This window comes from Myotis brandtii, unplaced genomic scaffold (genome assembly GCF_000412655.1).
Source record: "Myotis brandtii unplaced genomic scaffold, ASM41265v1 scaffold237, whole genome shotgun sequence".
NCBI classification, from domain to species: domain Eukaryota; kingdom Metazoa; phylum Chordata; class Mammalia; order Chiroptera; family Vespertilionidae; genus Myotis; species Myotis brandtii.
The window spans coordinates 1,758,878-1,775,567 of record NW_005358943.1 but is presented as its reverse complement, the minus strand read 5'-3'; the positions used below and the strand labels follow the sequence as shown (position 1 = coordinate 1,775,567).

The following is a 16,690-nucleotide window of genomic DNA, read 5'->3' as shown; positions in this document are numbered from 1 at the left end:
CCCCCCCCCCCCCCCCCCCCGAGTGCACAAATTTTTATGCACCGGGCCTCTAGTTTAATTATAAAATAAAATGTAACATCTTAAATAAATTTTATATTTGCTATGTACCAGTGCAGACTCTTTTGCCAATAGGATACTTATTGGGAAAGTTTAAGAAAAAAATGTTGAGCGTCTATTCTCCCCCAGATTATATATTTTTTTAGAACTTGAAACTCATCTTTACTTAAGTCAATGTTACCTACAATGTGTATGTTAATAAAAAATTAGGATAATCATTATATTAAAAATTTAAAATTGTAATTACTCTGAAATTATATCACTTGTGGAGAGACATATTTTTTCAAAGATTATTTTATTTGATCCTAAAATACCCATAGATGATTGATTTGGAATACATTATTCTGTCTTTAAAGAGAGGCTAATCAACCAAAATGGGATGTCAAAAAAAAATGTAAGTAAAAATTAATCTGTTATGGGACTATCAGTTCTGGCCATGATAGAGTAATTTTCATCACATTTACAATTATGCTGTGTATAATTGCAAAATTGGACAAAATTGGAAAGCATAGAACTCAGGAGTGTGATCGTTAACTGGAAGCAAATACATAAAAATGAGGTCTACCTTGGATTGTTCTGTCTTTTTGTTAGGGATCACTGTCTAATTTAAGAAGTGGAGTCCAAACACAGAACAGCAACTCCTTGAGTAAAAGAAATAAAGATTGAATTTCTGGGCCACCAAGGTAACATCAATGATGAGAGAGAATCATTGATTGGCTGCCTCCTGTTATTTGTAGGGAAGGGTACCAGAGAGAAGGTAGCTGGACAGAGAACTCTTCCAATCTGAGTCAGTGTCCTCTCGAGTCTTTGTTCAAATGTTAAGCTCTCCATGCACGGAGAGACACTTCAGACTGGCACACTGCTACAAAGCTACAAACTCATCAAAGGTTCTGGGCAGAGCAGTGCTGGACCACATTATCGACTTCCCCAGCCAGAGAGGAAAAGCCTTATTGAATACCATAGGAATTCAGTTGAAACTCCAGAATTGCCAGGGCTCAGGAACAAGGCTGATCTATCCCCTACTGTAAGCAAGCCCAATATGATCAAGCTGAGCCACTAATAAAATCACTTGCATGCCAGAAGCCAAATTAAAGACTTCACAGTCTCCTGGCATAGTATAGAATATCTATAAAGGAGGAACTCATCTATGGGGTTAGAATTTAGAACAGTAATTGTGTCTAGGAGCAGAAGTGGGGATTTCTTGGGAGAGGCATGATGCCATTTTCCCTGGGAAAATGAAAATGACCGATATCTGGACAGGGCTCTGGGTTAAACAGGTATAGGTATTTTTGAAAACTCATCAAACTGTACACTTAAGACCTATACATTTCACTGTATGTAAATTATGTTTCAAAAAATGGCATATTCAAACAAAATAATAGAAAAAGGGAGGCATTTTAAAAAATGTGTTTAATTTTTTTATGAGACAAAATAGAAATTTTATTCCTTGCTGTATTTATTTGGCTCCAGAGGACAACAAAATGAGTAAAGGAATAAAGGTCAATAATTAAAAAAAACCTTTTTTTGTGAATGCATATATTTAGTAGAAACAATGTAATAAGGGTGTTCAAATACAAATAGGCCCAGCACCAGGATCAAGATCTATTGACAATGAAATCTTAAAATAAACATATTGGTGCTTAGTATGTTCAAAAAGCAAGAGGACGTGAATAAAACACTGACTCTATAGTATAACAGGAAAGTAAAAATATATACATGCAAATTGTAATACAAGGCAGGAAGTGATACAGCATGGGGCAAAAGTAGGTTTACAGTTGTGAGTATACAAATCACAGTTTATTCTTGTAGTATCATTTATTAATTATTGTATAATTTCCATACAAGCAACTGTAAATCTCCTTTTGCCTCACCCTGTATATGCCTCAAAATTTGTTGAGATAAAAAGTAATGCAATTTCAGAACAACAGAAGATATTAAGAATGGTTTTATCTGAATAACTTAAACCCAAAAAGGTAAAAATAGACTCACGAGGAAAATAGCCTTCAGGTGTCATGCCACTGTATTCTGTGGTTGTAGTTCAATGATCCCCGAAGCCTGAAAGTATTCACGTATATCTCAAATGTCCACAATATAATTCCAGTTTATCACTATCCTTATGTTCAAATTCTAATTATGGATGGTACAGTAAAGCACAACAATTAGTAGATCAACTTAGCCAAAAGCCAATCTGTTAACTTCAACAAATTTTCTTTTAACATATTTTTATTGATTTCAGAGAGGAAGGGAGAGAGAGATAGAAACATCAATGATGAGAGAGAATCATTGATCGGCTGCCTCCTGCACACCCCACAATTGGGATCAAGCCCCCAATCCAGACATGTGCCCTGACTGGGCATCAAACCATGATGTCCTGGTTCATAGGTTGATGCTCAACCATTGAGCCACGCTGGCTGGGCAACAAATGTTCTTTAACTTTCAAGAGGGTTGTTAGCCACATGTTGTCTTCTGATCTCAACTCCTTAAGCTTCATATCTCAGCTCTACTCTCCCCCTGGCAACCCTATGAGCCATAGGCAGTGAGAATTTTCTCATGCTGCTCCAAAGAGAAAAAGTGCATATTAAGCTTGGATTTGAGAAACACAAGCAATTTACTCTAATCAATTTAAGGATGGTGGAGGAATATGTGTCTTGATTTTGTTTTTATTTTTTTAATGTAGAGGAATTTTCTCAGCCTGTCTTATTAAGCTGAGAAAAAGTCTAAAATCCATTTAAAATCAATGCTCTATTTTTTTGTGTGCACTTTGTACTCTAAACATTAAATTTACATACACTTAATGATCTAAGATAGTTTTTAGTTGCAATTGCTTTCTAGAATGGATTATCTAGACTTTATAAGATCACATTTCAAGTTAGTCCATGTATGACCATTATTTCTCAGCTTTATACCAAACTATCTGAAAATATAGTCTAACATGTGAGCCTATGACAGAATATTTATTGGAATCACTGTAATAATTACTGGCCTCAACATTCAATAGATAAATTCTTTACTGTAAATATTTTCTGAAAAATAATTATTTGAGAAAAATTAAATTTTTATTCTAACTTTGTGGAATATCAATACTTTGTACTATTCATATAGAAATAGTTTGAATCTCTGATCCAAATTTTTAAGTAATGTAAGATTTTAAGACAAAGAATCATTTGAATCTATGTAAACTGTGCTTATGTTGTTTTAATCCAAACTCAAGATACCCAAAATATAGCAGTGTAAACAGAAATAATTCTCTCTCTCTCCCTCTCTTCCTTATATCTAAGATAAAGATAAGAATCGGCACTTCAGTTTTTTCATCCTTGGTACTCTATTCATTACCATCTGCTGTGTGTGTGTGCGTGCGTGCGTGTGTGTGTGTGTGTGTGTGTGTGTGTGTGTGTGTGTTTGGAGGGGGGCAGACGGGAGTGTGCACATGAAGTCCTATTAAGAGCACAACCGGGAGAATCACATATCACTTCTTTTCACATATCATTGAATAGAACTAGTAACTTGCCCACATCTAGTTGAAAAGTAAGCTGGGAATGTTGCCTTTGACTGGATGGCCATCTACTGTCGGAGCTGAAAACTTGCAGTCCACTCCCAAATAAAGTCCCATTCAAAAAAATGGAAGAGTACAGTATTATAGTAGTAAGTATAGCCAGCTTCCAAAAAAATTGAAAGAATAGGAATAGCAGAGCTGTCACTGTTCAAAGCAATGATCAAATCCTACCAGATAGGAATTTCAAACATTCCCTGCTAAGGAATTTCCTTGATAAAATCCTGATTGTATTATCAGAGAGTAATTCCTTTGTCCCTTGTCATTTATGGTTCCTGTTTTCTTGACTTTGGGATATTTCTTTTTGTTACTTCTACTCTCATAGAGACTGGTTTGCTTGTGACCACCCTGATTTATGCTCATGAATTCTTTGTTCTAAAAACTTCTTAAGCATGTGTGGTCTCTGACTCTTATACATTCAGGGTACCCATACATATGTACGCATTACATTTGATTACCTTCTCTTGCTAATCTGTCTCATGTCTGTTTGATTATTAGGCCAGCCAGAAGAACCTTGAGGGTGGAGGAAAGTTTGTTAGTCCTGCACAGTGGCTCGGGAGCAGGATAAACTCACTGGCTGGAGCTCTGCACTTCGCCACGCGGTGCAGCAGACGAGGAGATCCTGGGGCCTCTGACACAGGCCAGCAGAAGGTAAGGGTTCTTACCCGCCACACGTGCTCAGGTCTCTCTGCAGGATCCAGTGGGAGCAGAAACTGTGAGAATCCTTTTCTTTTTTCAAAATTTTGATCATCAGAAGAAAATATTTGTGAAACTAGTGATTCTTGGTTACCTGGTATGAGTATTCATGAGTTTGTTTTTTCTGTCTTTGTCTTGTTTCTCCCCTTTATCTTGTTATAAGTCCTGAATAGTTGGCCTTATGCTAGTGAGAATACTTTCTCTCTGGCTTCTACCATCCAGGGTGCACTTGCCAAGGTTCCCCTTGCTCTCTATCTGGCCATGAGAGACTCTCAAGGGACATTTCTGTGTCTATCTTGTTCCTCCCAGACATGGTCTCAAGGGGGAAAGCATGTGATTGCCTGTGTGTTGGGACAGCTGTTTAAACACAGGGCCCCCCTTCTTTCTAAGGCTAACTCTGGGAAGACACTTTATCTGGTGAGGGTTGCATCTTTCTGCCTTTTCCCTGGGGACTCTTGCATCCACAGTACTGGTTTGAGTTGCTATAGATCCTACCATCAAAGCCAGATAGCGGATCCTTTTAATTGAAAAAAAAAGAAAAAATGTTAAAGGGCTCTCATGTTGTTATAATAGCTAGTCATTAAGATTATCTTATTAAGATGAAAGGACAGAAATTAGAACAAAAAACAGAGTCCATTCAGACCTCTTCCTATTTGCCTTCCAACATTTTCAAATACTGTAAAATAGCGGGACACTGGAAGTACAATTGTCCTGCACTTTAGAAGAAGAAAATTGAAAGAAAAATAATGGTGAGATCTTACCAAAAGACAACCTGAAAATGTTATGTCCTGAGGACTGAGTTTGGTAACTGTCAGGCTGGAAGCTTCAAAATATGACCAGACAGAAACATGGGCTGGACTCCATTTATGGCTGGGGCCCCACCAAACTACTGCCATCCCTCAAGGAAAGTATAACCTAAGATTGCAATGGCTATTATGAGGAATTTGCCAATTAGAACAATGGGCTAAAGAAAACAGACATTGACTGGGTTAGAAGAAGGATTTAGTACAGTACTTACATAGGCTGAATGGACCAACCTGGCCTCCTGTTGGCCCCACAAGATTAAAGGTCCCCAAACAAGTCTGCTCTGTTTACTCCAGTGAGGAGAAATTTAAAATACTGGGGGGAAAAGATTACAATAAGAAACCTGACCAGCAATAGCTGAGACAATAGTCAGGCCGGTTATATCAAATTAAAAATTGATACCAGGAATAGGGACCCTGGCCTTGACCTCTCACTGGGGACTCAAAGCCTTTTTACTCAAGAGTGGGCAAAACGGTCAGGAGATAGAAGAGAGCGATTTCTAGAACTCTTTGATATGAGAATCCAAGCACTGTGAATCCAAAACCCACTGGTGAAGCCCTGACTCGGGCTATAATTGGGTTAAAAGAATATGGAAATGTAAGAATTGATAAGATTATAAACATTGGAATACTTAAATTATCTACTGTAGGACTTCGTTCAGCCAGATTTCAGGCAGCTCCAAATGATTATTGCTCTGTGGTTTAGCTGTAATTTTGTATGGTTGTTGGAGGATTCAAGTGCCGCATTTACCAGAAGTCCTTTTTTTTTTTAAGTTAATCCTAACCTTAGGATATTTTTTCCATTGGTTTTTTTGAAAGAGTGGAAGTAGGAGAGAAGGAAGAGAGGTAGACAGAGAGAGAAACATTGATATGATAGAGATACATTGGTTGCCTCCCTCATGCACCCCAACCGGGGCCAGGGATCAACCTGCCCCCCAGGTACATGCCGTTTACCAGATATTGAACCCAGAACCCTTTGATGCAGTGGCCAACACTAACTGCTGAGCCACTTTCCACAATCTCTAATAATTCAGGCACCCACTTCACTGAGAAAATCATATGAATCTTGACAGATGGCCTTGTAAACTTCTTAGAATTATCACTGACCCATCACCTTCAGTTATCAGGCAAGGTTAAAAGAACTAATGGGAAAACTGAATTCAAGCAGAACAATTTTAATTACATAGGACTGAATGAATAGATAGAAGGGTTACAATTTATTACTTTTTATTTGAAATATTACTGATTTTTAAATCTTTTGTTTTACAGACATAAGGAATATTTTTTTTTCTTTCTTGTAAATCATGTGTGACTTAAAGCAATTTGGTAAATTACACCTTTGTAACCAGTATTGAAAAAGATTATTTTTTTCTCTCTAATTGATCCCTCCAAACTTTGGAAATTCTCAACAATTAAGTATTTTTGTTTTCATGGTCATATATTTGTTTGTATAAGTTCAATAAGAATCTGTTCTCTTTACAACAGGGTACAATTAGAAACTAGCTCTATTATAAGGCTTTTTGACTGGAATGATACATTCGAGGGAGACATGCACAAGCTCAGATATGACCAGAAAGCCTAAAGGAATTAAGATTGATTTTGGAAGCCAGTAAGAATCCCTTGGGGGGGCGGGGTGGGAGACCTAGCCTGGTACATTGCTTACATGTTTCTCAGTAGTTTTTCCAGGTAAGGATAGAAGGTTTCTTACTAGAAGATGCAAAGAAAGAAACTCAGGGTACATTGGGGACCTCAAAATGAGAGGTTTTCACCCCAACCTGTAGGTATTGCACGCAAAGTCTGATGACAAGTATGTGGCTTATCTTTTTCTGGCCTTGAGAGGCCTTTTTTAAGTTAAATCTGAAGATTGCTTGTGAAAAATTCCAGTAAAGCAGATTTAGAAGATCCTATGTGGTTATTTACTATTTTTGCTGGATTTATACAAACAATTAGGCCAAATTTATTGAAACTAAATTTGTTTTGCAAATAAATGTCTTAATTTTGTTTTCTTTGGTAGAGATAGGGGTAATTTTAGAGAAAATATTTCATATAACATACTTTTGTGGACATTGGGGTCTTGTGCTGTTCATTGTCTTTTGAGTTGTTGTGTTTGTTTTTCCCTACCTACTAACTGGACCAGATCCTGATTTTTTTAGTTTTCTTAAATATGTGGCTGCAACCCTCCCAAATAGCATTTTCATTTTCCCATCCTTTGGCTTGGGATCACTAAGAACTAAAATTGCCCTTTTCAAGGCCATGCAAGCTACAGTGGGACAACTTGATGTAGACTTCAGAGAAATCACCACAACAGCTCCTATATGGAAAATCTTCATGCCATTGACATTCAAGCTGCAGACCAGGAGAATCTGTCAGACTATACCTGCTGTCTTCACTCCATCTGAGAGTGATTTGAGACAGACATCTAGAACTCTTCTTGGCTGCTTGCCTTCTGAAGTCAGAAGCTGTGTTTATAGTCTGCTCCAATGATTAACCTTTATTTTTCTTTTGTTTCCATAGAGATGCCTCTTATTAAATACCCTAGTGCTTCCACCATAGGCTTAACTTTGGGAGCCCACCTGCATCACGGCCTCCTAAAATGAAACACAACTGTTTAACTGAACTGAGCCTTCCTCAAGACTGAGGCTGGTTTAATGAGATATGGAACAGTCTACCCACCCAAAATCTGGAATGTGAAACTTCCAAGGAACTTTCAGAGGAGGCATTTGTGAGGGTTTAGTAAGAGTCACACCAAGATATGCCTCTGTGACATGCAGATTGTTTTGAGTTAAAGGGAACTTTAGCTGAAGGCTCAAGATAAACGTTTGCACTTCCCCCTTAACTACTTAGAAAAATTAGAATTAGAGGCCTTACTCATATGAGATTATCAGGGATAACTTCTTTTGACCTATCTATAAGGTAGGGAAATTTTCTATTGACTAAAGGTCTGCTCTTCTTATCATCCTGCAATGACCTTTAGATGCCCTCAATGCACGTTACCTCACACCTAGCTCAGGATGTCCCATACACTCATGTTCCTTTTCTATATCTGAACCTCTTGTGCATATGGGGTCTCTGACTCCCTCATGTACTTGGAGTTCATATATGTATATATATATATACACACACACACACATATATGCATTAAATTTATTTTCTCTTGCTAAAAAAAATATGTTCCTTTTCACTCTCAAAAAACCTCTCAGAAGCATTTGATTACCCTATTGGACACTATTTCTACTCCTTGAAGACTGCACATATTTTGTGGGCTATATTCTTCTGTGTCAGTGGAGAGGCTTCTGGAGTTGCTTCAAAGGTCAAACACACCTTGGCTTTTAAAGATCAATATACTCCCTTTAAAAAGTATCGTATGCTTTTGTTCTAGTCACAGACAGATCCATGGACAAATAACCATAGCCAAAGATCTAATCTAGACAGGATTTCTATGCTTCCAGAGGAACCTTTTATATTTACTGGTCTCTTTGCTCAGCACATTTTTGCTTTCCTTCAATTTAATGGTCTACTTTGAAACTAGCTAAAAACATTAGTTTAGGTAGGAAATCATTGACCTTAATCTAACCTTTGAAACTGGAATGTATCCCAATAACTGAGAAGTCTTAATGCAGGCACTTGAGGACACCAGAGGCCCATTTACTGCTACAGCTGCTTCTTTAAAGTCACCTGTTATAACCAGACCAAGTATATCTTGTTGCACAAGGAGACATAGCAGCATTCTGAGTTTTTCCAATGTTCTGTTTTTTTCCCAAACAGTTCAGAGGTCACATGTTCTTTTGGCAAGAAGTCTACCTTTTTGAGGATTACAGTGACAATCTTACCAAATGTTCATAATGAAGTAATGAGGGTCACTGGCTTTCCAGCTTGCAATATCTGGGCTCCTGCCGCCCATTACCTAACTATTGGACCAATGCCTCATTTTTTTTGTGTGTGTGTGTTTTTTTTTGTTTTAAGTATGGTAGAGTTCCACATCTAATAACCAAATTACGGTTTACTTCAGATTAAGATGCTATTAAAATGAAAGAGAGAATCTAAAATCCAGCATCTCAAATAAGATAGAAATGTATGTGTCATTAAATAGTTCAGGGATAAGTGGTTCGCTGTTGGCAGAGGGTTCTACCATTCTCAACATGTGACTCTGCTCTGAATTCAGGGAAGTTCTTCAACCTTTGCCGTCACACCGTGATCAGAAAGAGGGCAAGGCGCCAGGATATTGTATGCTCTACCCTTGTGAGGACGAACCGGAAGTACCAAATATAACATCTTTTTAAATGATATTACCTAGAACTTGGTCGCTCTCAATAAGGGGGCTGAGAAAGGCAGTTTTCAATTCGCTAGATAGGCAACCAGTTGAAAATCTATTTGGAAAAAGGTTAAGAACAAATATTGGGAAACAACTCACAGTCTGATACACTTGTTCAGAAACAAATCTAAATATTGGAACAGGAAAGATTTAATACAGAGAATAAATTACTTTCAAAACAATGAAAGGGCCGGTTCGGTGGGCTTTAAATAGGAACAATACACTACAGAACTGACACATCCGGGGACCGAGGCCCTCACTGGAACTACTGAGTACAAGCATTCCACTTTCAAAGCAATCCCCAAATCGGAAAGCTGGGAATTAGCTGTCACCACTACTTTTGACACAGCTGCCTCTCAATGCCAAGGGAAGTGCAGAACAAGCACTAGAGTATTGCTTTAGAAACCGAGATCTTGCTTGCCAATAGAAAATAAAATCCAAAGCAACACAAATAGTCCTTGCTTCCACCTTCCAAAATGTGTGAAAATACATTTTAATGGTAGAAGCTAATTCTCATCCTGACTCTTCGGAAGTGTCACTTTAAGCTTTTCCGACTCTATAGCCAGAAATGTACACAAGGATGAAGGTTGGCAAGGTGTTTAATGAGCCAATCCATGGCCTTCTCCAGGGCTGCTAATGAACAATAGACGCCCCGACAGAGCAGATATTGTTAAAGCAGTATTTATTCCCACTGAATACCCTTTAATAAACTTTTCATTTGTTTTTAATCTTTAGTAACTGAATGTATTAATTTCACCAAAAAATCTCAAGAAACTCAATTTGTATAAGGTTGAAGAATATCAATATTAATTTCTTGCTCCTTTACACTAGATTTTAAACAAATACAATTTTTGAAGGTTTGAATTGCGATCTTTATAAAGACTTCATGTACTATTGATTCATTTTTCCCTCCTGTCAAGCTGAAGTGAATAAAAGAGAAAGCAATTTGTGTTTAATATACTATTAAGCACCAATGCATCTAGCACTTCATTTCAAAATAACTCGGTCAAGATATTTCCTTTTATTTGCCAGTTTCCTAATATTTTAAATTGGAATATATAAACAACTTTATCGGACCTACAACTTTCTTCATTTGTTTTTCAAGGAGATACCAACTGGTTCAGATCGCTATGCTAGGCAACAGGGCTAGGGGTGGGAAGCAACCTCCATGGTAGCAGGACTTTGCCAGTCATGTTCATCACACTACTCCCAGCACCAGGCAGCTGCTAAGCACCCAGGAAACACTCTAGAGCAGTGGTTCTCAACCTTCCTAATGCCGCGACCCTTTAATACAGTTCCTCATGTTGTGGTGACCCCCAATTTCATTGTTACAAATAGAACATAATTAAAGCATAGTGATTAATCACAAAAACAATATGTAATTATATATGTGTTTTCCGATGGTCTTAGGTGACCCCCGTGAAAGGGTCGTTCGACCCCCAAAGGGTTTGCGACCCACAGGTTGAGAACCGCTGCTCTAGAGGCATGCTTGACTTAAGAAGTGAAGTCCCTCTTTCAAAGGGTTTATATAAATAACTAGAGGCCCAGTGCAGGACATTCGTGCACAGGGCAATGGGGGGACAGGTCCTTCAGCCCGGCCTGCGCCCTCTCACAGTCCCGGACCCCTAGGGATGTAGCAGTGCACCAAGGGCAGGCGGCTAGGGAGGAACCTGGATCCGAGGCTGCACGCTGGGCAGCTCGCACTCATCCCAGCCCGCTGCGCCCACTGCCGCCCCTGGGAGAGGCTCCCAACGCTGTGGCAGCTGCACTCACCAGTCGTGAGCCCAGCTTCTGGCTGAGCTGCACTCCCCCTGTGGGAGCACACTGACCACCAGGGGGCAGCTCCTGCATTGAGCGTCTGCCCCCTGGTGGTCAGTGTGCATCATAGCAACTGGTCGTTCTGGTTGTTCTGCCAAAACGGTCAATTAGGCTATTATATATATATAGATAATGAGAGAGTATGAAGGTTAGGAAAATGCTGAGTGTGTATAAATCATGCATGTAGCCAGTCTCAAGGTTTTGGATCATAACTCTGTGTATTCAACTTTAAAGAGGACTATTAAATTCTATCATATTGGCAAGGTTACTGTGGAAGAATCTTTCCAAGGTCTGAGGCTAGACAACAGCCTGACTCATCTTCAGCAGCAGTATACCAAGACAACAAACTACCCACATTTATAGTACATTCTACTTAACCATGTAAATTATTTCTCCTTATTGCTATTTTTAAAATATGATTAGATGATAACAATTATTTTTACATTCAAATTGAGCTAGAGTCCTGAGGCTGAGCAAACAAAATTGGCAATTTCTTAAGCTAGACAAAAATGTGAATATATTAAATCCTAATTAAATAAAGAAAATAATTTGAAAGTGAAACTAATAGAAAGGCTAGAGCAGCGTTTTCAAGGGTTCAGCTCTTCTGTGAATTGAATCACTGTTTCCACCTTCCTGATCCGCTTCCACATTCAAATGCATGATAGAATGAGCAAAAGTACTTCCAGGAGAAATATTCTCTCTTTAGCTATTTTAAAATATATATATTTCTTTTGCATCGTATTGCTAGTCGGTCTCTTTTGCCAGAACATCTGTTTCTCACAGAGAAGCTACTTCATTGTTGCATTTTTGGCTTAAATCCTTATTTATTATGCAAACTCCTTTTTTTTTTTCCATACAACCCTCCGGTGTTTGATGAAAAATAGATTCCCAAACATGCCAAACCTGCCAAACAGGAATCTAAGCTTCCAGTGGAAGCATAATGTTCCCTTGAAATAGAAGTGCTTTAGCTTGTATGAACATATTTCACTCTTGAAAAGAAACGAGATTATGTTTCATTTCTGGAAGATATATACTTCAGGTAAGAGACTGCAGCAAACTTCCTATATTTCACCAAATACGTAGGAGAATATTTTAATCCAAGTGCATTTTTTTTAGCAACGTAGCTAATGATATTGTGAAACTTAGGTGGTAGATGAATTTAAAACTGAGTCAATTTGTTCTCCAGAAGATAGATCTTTTCTAGAAGTACAGATTATGCCTGGATTATTCCTTCTCTCGCTTTCCCTTCCTTTCTCTTCCTTCCTCTCTTCCTCTTTCCCGTCTCCTCTCTCTTCCTCTCTCTCTAAGGCCGACTTCATAGCTTGCATGGATACCAGACCCTTTGTATCATCTCCTAACTGCTCACTCTCATGTTTTTCAGTCTTGAGACAAGTTCAGTCATGTCTGCTGGTAGATTTTTTTCTCTGCACACTTTTCTCTGTCTTGAAGCTAATGCAGGTCGTTTATACACTGCATGCTGACGGCAACTCCAAAAGGAAATTCTTATTAAATGAAGGGTGGATATTCTTAACATATGGGCTTCCAGCTGATTAGAGCTCCTGCTGGAAAAAGCAGCTGTTTTCTCTCTGTTCTGTCACTCCACGCTGGGCTCCTCCTGCCCTGCCCTGTCTGTCTGCCTCTGTATTGGCAGCTCGCTGAAGGCCACTGTGAGCCGGTGTGTGTCCCAATCGCCCCCTTCTTACCTGGCAAACAATTAGATATCTGATACTTAGGATTGAAGATAGAAATGATACACACACTTTTAAAAAATAATGATAATGTGTAACCATGTATAGTGTAAAACTTTTAAAATGCATTATCTAATGTAATATTGTAGACAGGTAACAGACTTAGGTTAAAGAACTCATGTCACGTAAGTTATGAATAATGTCACCTACGTCTTTAAAAACGTCATTAAGGCCCTAGGCCGGCTTGGCTCAGTGGATAGAGCGTCAGCCTGCGGACTGAAGGGTCCCAGGTTCGATTCTGACCAAGGGCACATGCCTGGGTTGCAGGCTCGTTTCCCAGTAGGGGGTGTGCTGGAGGCAGCCAATCAATGATTCTCTCTCATCATTGATGTTTCTGTCTCTCTCTCCTTCTCCCTTCTTCTCTGAAATCAATAAAGAAATATATTAAAAAAAAAAAAACACGTCATTAAGAGCTTGGATTTGAATCAAGATGTTGGAGCTCAGGGTCTCTTTCCCTGACATGCTAATCACACTCCATACATGTTTACCTACCACCTGGGGCATGGAAAAAGCAAGTTTGTGAATGGAACGTAAGAAAATAGTACCGTGATTGACCTGGTAAATGAATAAAGACAACTTCATCCAGCTCCTATAGAAAAGGCTCATATTATGTAGATGAGTTGACTGATTCATTGAATCAACAAACTCATATGTTGCCAGTGTGAGCCTCCAGGCCATAATTTCAAGATTTTTCTCTCAGAGCTGTAACCATCATTGTCCTGAGGAAGCCCTCTTCAATGAGTAAAAAGCAGAGTACAATTTCCTTGGAGCTTAGAAAGAAGAGTGATACACTAGTCATTTTCTATCCGGAAACATATTACATTGTATTTCTAAATAAGTAATTACTTTTTCCCCATATTTATGATCTGAAGAAATGACACAGATAATCATAGATAGCAAAAAGTGAATTCTTATAATTATTTATGCACAAATTAATTTTCACTGTTATTAAATCTTATCAATAATTCTTTTATAATAAAATTTGTCCATTTTTAAGGTGTTTTTTTTTCAATCCACTCTTCTATTGATGGGTACTTGGGTTGCTTCTATATCTTGGCTATTGTAAATAATGCTGCAATGACCATGGAGGTGCATATATATTCTTTCAAATTAGTGTTTTGGTTTTCTTCAGATATATACTCAGAAGTAGAATGGCTGGTTCATAAGGCAGTTCCACTTAAAATTTTTTGAGGAATCTCCATACTGTTTTCAATGCTGGATGCATTCCTATCATTACTGCACAAGGGTTCCCTTCTCTCCATATCATCACCAACATTTTTTTATTTGTTGATTTATTGATACCATTCTGACAGCTGTGAGGTGATATCTCATTGTGATTTTAATTTGCATCTCTCTGATGATCAGTGATGCTAAGCATTTTTTCATATGTCTATTGGCCATCTGTATGTCCTCTTTGGAGAAGTGTCTATTCAGGTCCTTTGCCCAGCTTTTAATTGGATTTTTTTTTCTGTGTTGAGTTTTATGAGTTCTTTATAAATGTTGGATATTATCTCCTTACCAGATGTATCATTGGTGAATATGTTCTCCTATTTAGTAAATTGTCTTTCGACTTATTCATGGTTTCCTTTCATGTACAAACTTTTTAGTTTGATGTAGTCCCATTTGTTTATCTTTTCTTTCGTTTCTCTTGCCCAAAGAGATATATCAATAAATATCGCTAAGAGAAATGTTAGATATTTTATAGCCTATGTTTTCTTTCATGAGTTTTATAATTTTTGAGTCTTTCATTTAAGTCTTCAATCCATTTTGAGTGTATTCTTGTATATGGTGTAAGAAGGTGTTCTAGTTTCATTTTTTTCATATACTTGTCCAATTTTTCAACACCATTTATCAAATAGCCTGCTTTTACTTATTCCCCTTTGAGCATGATGTTAGGTATGGGTTTGTGATATACGGCCTTTCCTATGTTGAGGTATGTTCCCTCTATTCGCACTTTGCTGAGAATTCTTATCACAAATTTGTTGCTGGATTTTGTCAAATGTTTTTTTCTGCATCTATTGATATGATCATATGATTTTTCCTTCATTTTGTTTATGTGGTATATCACATTAATTGATTTGAAGATACACAATCCTTGAATCCCAGGAATAAATCCTACTTGATAACTGTATATGAACTTTTTAATGTATTGCTGAATTTGGTTTGCTAATATTTTATTGAGGGTTTTTGCATCAGGGATGTTCTTTAGTGATATTTTCATCAGGGACATTTTCTTTCTTTGTAGTGTCTTTATCTCATTTCAGAATCAGGATAATGCAGGTCTTATAAAATGAGCTAGGGAGTCTTCTCTTCTCTTGAATTCTTTGGAATAGTTTGAGAAGTAATGTATTGCTGAATTTGGTTTGCTAATATTTTATTGAGGGTTTTTGCATCAGGGATGTTCTTTAGTGATATTTTCATCAGGGACATTTTCTTTCTTTGTAGTGTCTTTATCTCATTTCAGAATCAGGATAATGCAGGTCTTATAAAATGAGATAGGGAGTCTTCTCTTCTCTTGAATTTTTTGGAATAGTTTGAGAAAGGTAGGTGTTAATTCTTTGATTGCTTTGTAAAGTTCACCTGTGAAGCATCCGGTCCAGGACTTTTGTTTGTTGGGAGTTTTCTTATTACTGCTTCGATTTTGTTGGTTGCAATTGGTTTGTTTCTTCTTAATTCAGTTTTGGAAGATTGTGTGTTCCTAGGAATTTATCCATTTTGTCTGCATTGTCCAATTTGTTGGCATGTAGTTGTTAGTAATATTTTCTTTTAATCCTTGTATTACTAAGGTATCAGTTGTTGCTTCTCTTTCTAGCATTGTTTTCTTAATCATAGGTAAAAAGGATATAGCATATTCAATTTCCCTTTCCTCTTGTAAGACAGAAAATTTAGCATGCCTTTTAGTTTTAATTGAACTAGTCTCTGTTTTTTTCACCCAGCTTATTAATATGGAATGATTTTGAAATTATTATGTTTGAAATTATATTTGTAATAATTATTTAGACTATGTCAATGCTATATGATTTTTAAATGATTGATCTTAGTTTCCTATTTCTAAATTTATATTTTGATTAAAATATTGTCAACATTTTTCATTGAAAGAGTATACAAAAATTTCTGAGCAGTTACATACATGCAAAATATTTTTTAGCTCTATCACTAATATATGGCAAAGGAATACTTGATGTAAAATATACTTACCCTCAAAACTATGTATTTATTGTTCCCTGAGGACAGTTAGTATTTAAAGGTAAAGTCTATATTCAGGCTAACTTTGATTTCTTTTTTCTCATCCTCCCCCTCCCCCTTTCTTTTTGATAGGTAAATGTTTTATTTTTGACATTTTAAAAAATTAGCTATTTTTCCTGGTTGCATGTGTGTATGTGTCAGGTATGTATGCATATTCAGATTTATTTAGCTCAGATTTCCTTTTCTGTTACTTTCAATGTTACCTCTTTTCATTTGTTCTGATTATATTTAGGATTTCAATAGTATGATGTCAGATGTTTATTCAGACTGTTGCAATTGCAATAGTGTCACTCATTCATTTCTATCATGGTTTCATTTTTTTCAGTGTTCATAGAGTGTTCCTCAATGCTATTTCAAAACTTAGTTTTTTATGTCAATTCTGCTTTTAATGACAATTTTAATGTTAGTGAAGTTTTAGTCTCTTTACATATCTCACTAAGCTCCATTTTTATTAATAAAT

The 16,690-nt window shown here is 37.2% G+C and overlaps 1 protein-coding gene and 1 pseudogene across 1 annotated transcript in view; one reads left to right on the top strand and one right to left on the bottom strand.

Moving 5' to 3' along the window:
- Positions 1-9,658, bottom strand: part of LOC106726177 — a 16,069-nt pseudogene extending 6,411 nt beyond the window's left edge.
- A 2,532-nt stretch (positions 9,659-12,190) lies between these two features.
- The window catches only part of PIK3C2G (phosphatidylinositol-4-phosphate 3-kinase, catalytic subunit type 2 gamma), a 276,367-nt gene continuing 271,867 nt past the window's right edge, over positions 12,191-16,690 (top strand). The window contains exon 1 of the mRNA XM_014540168.1: positions 12,191-12,275. The gene's annotated coding sequence lies outside the window, so the exon portion shown is untranslated. The remainder of the gene's footprint in view (positions 12,276-16,690) is intronic.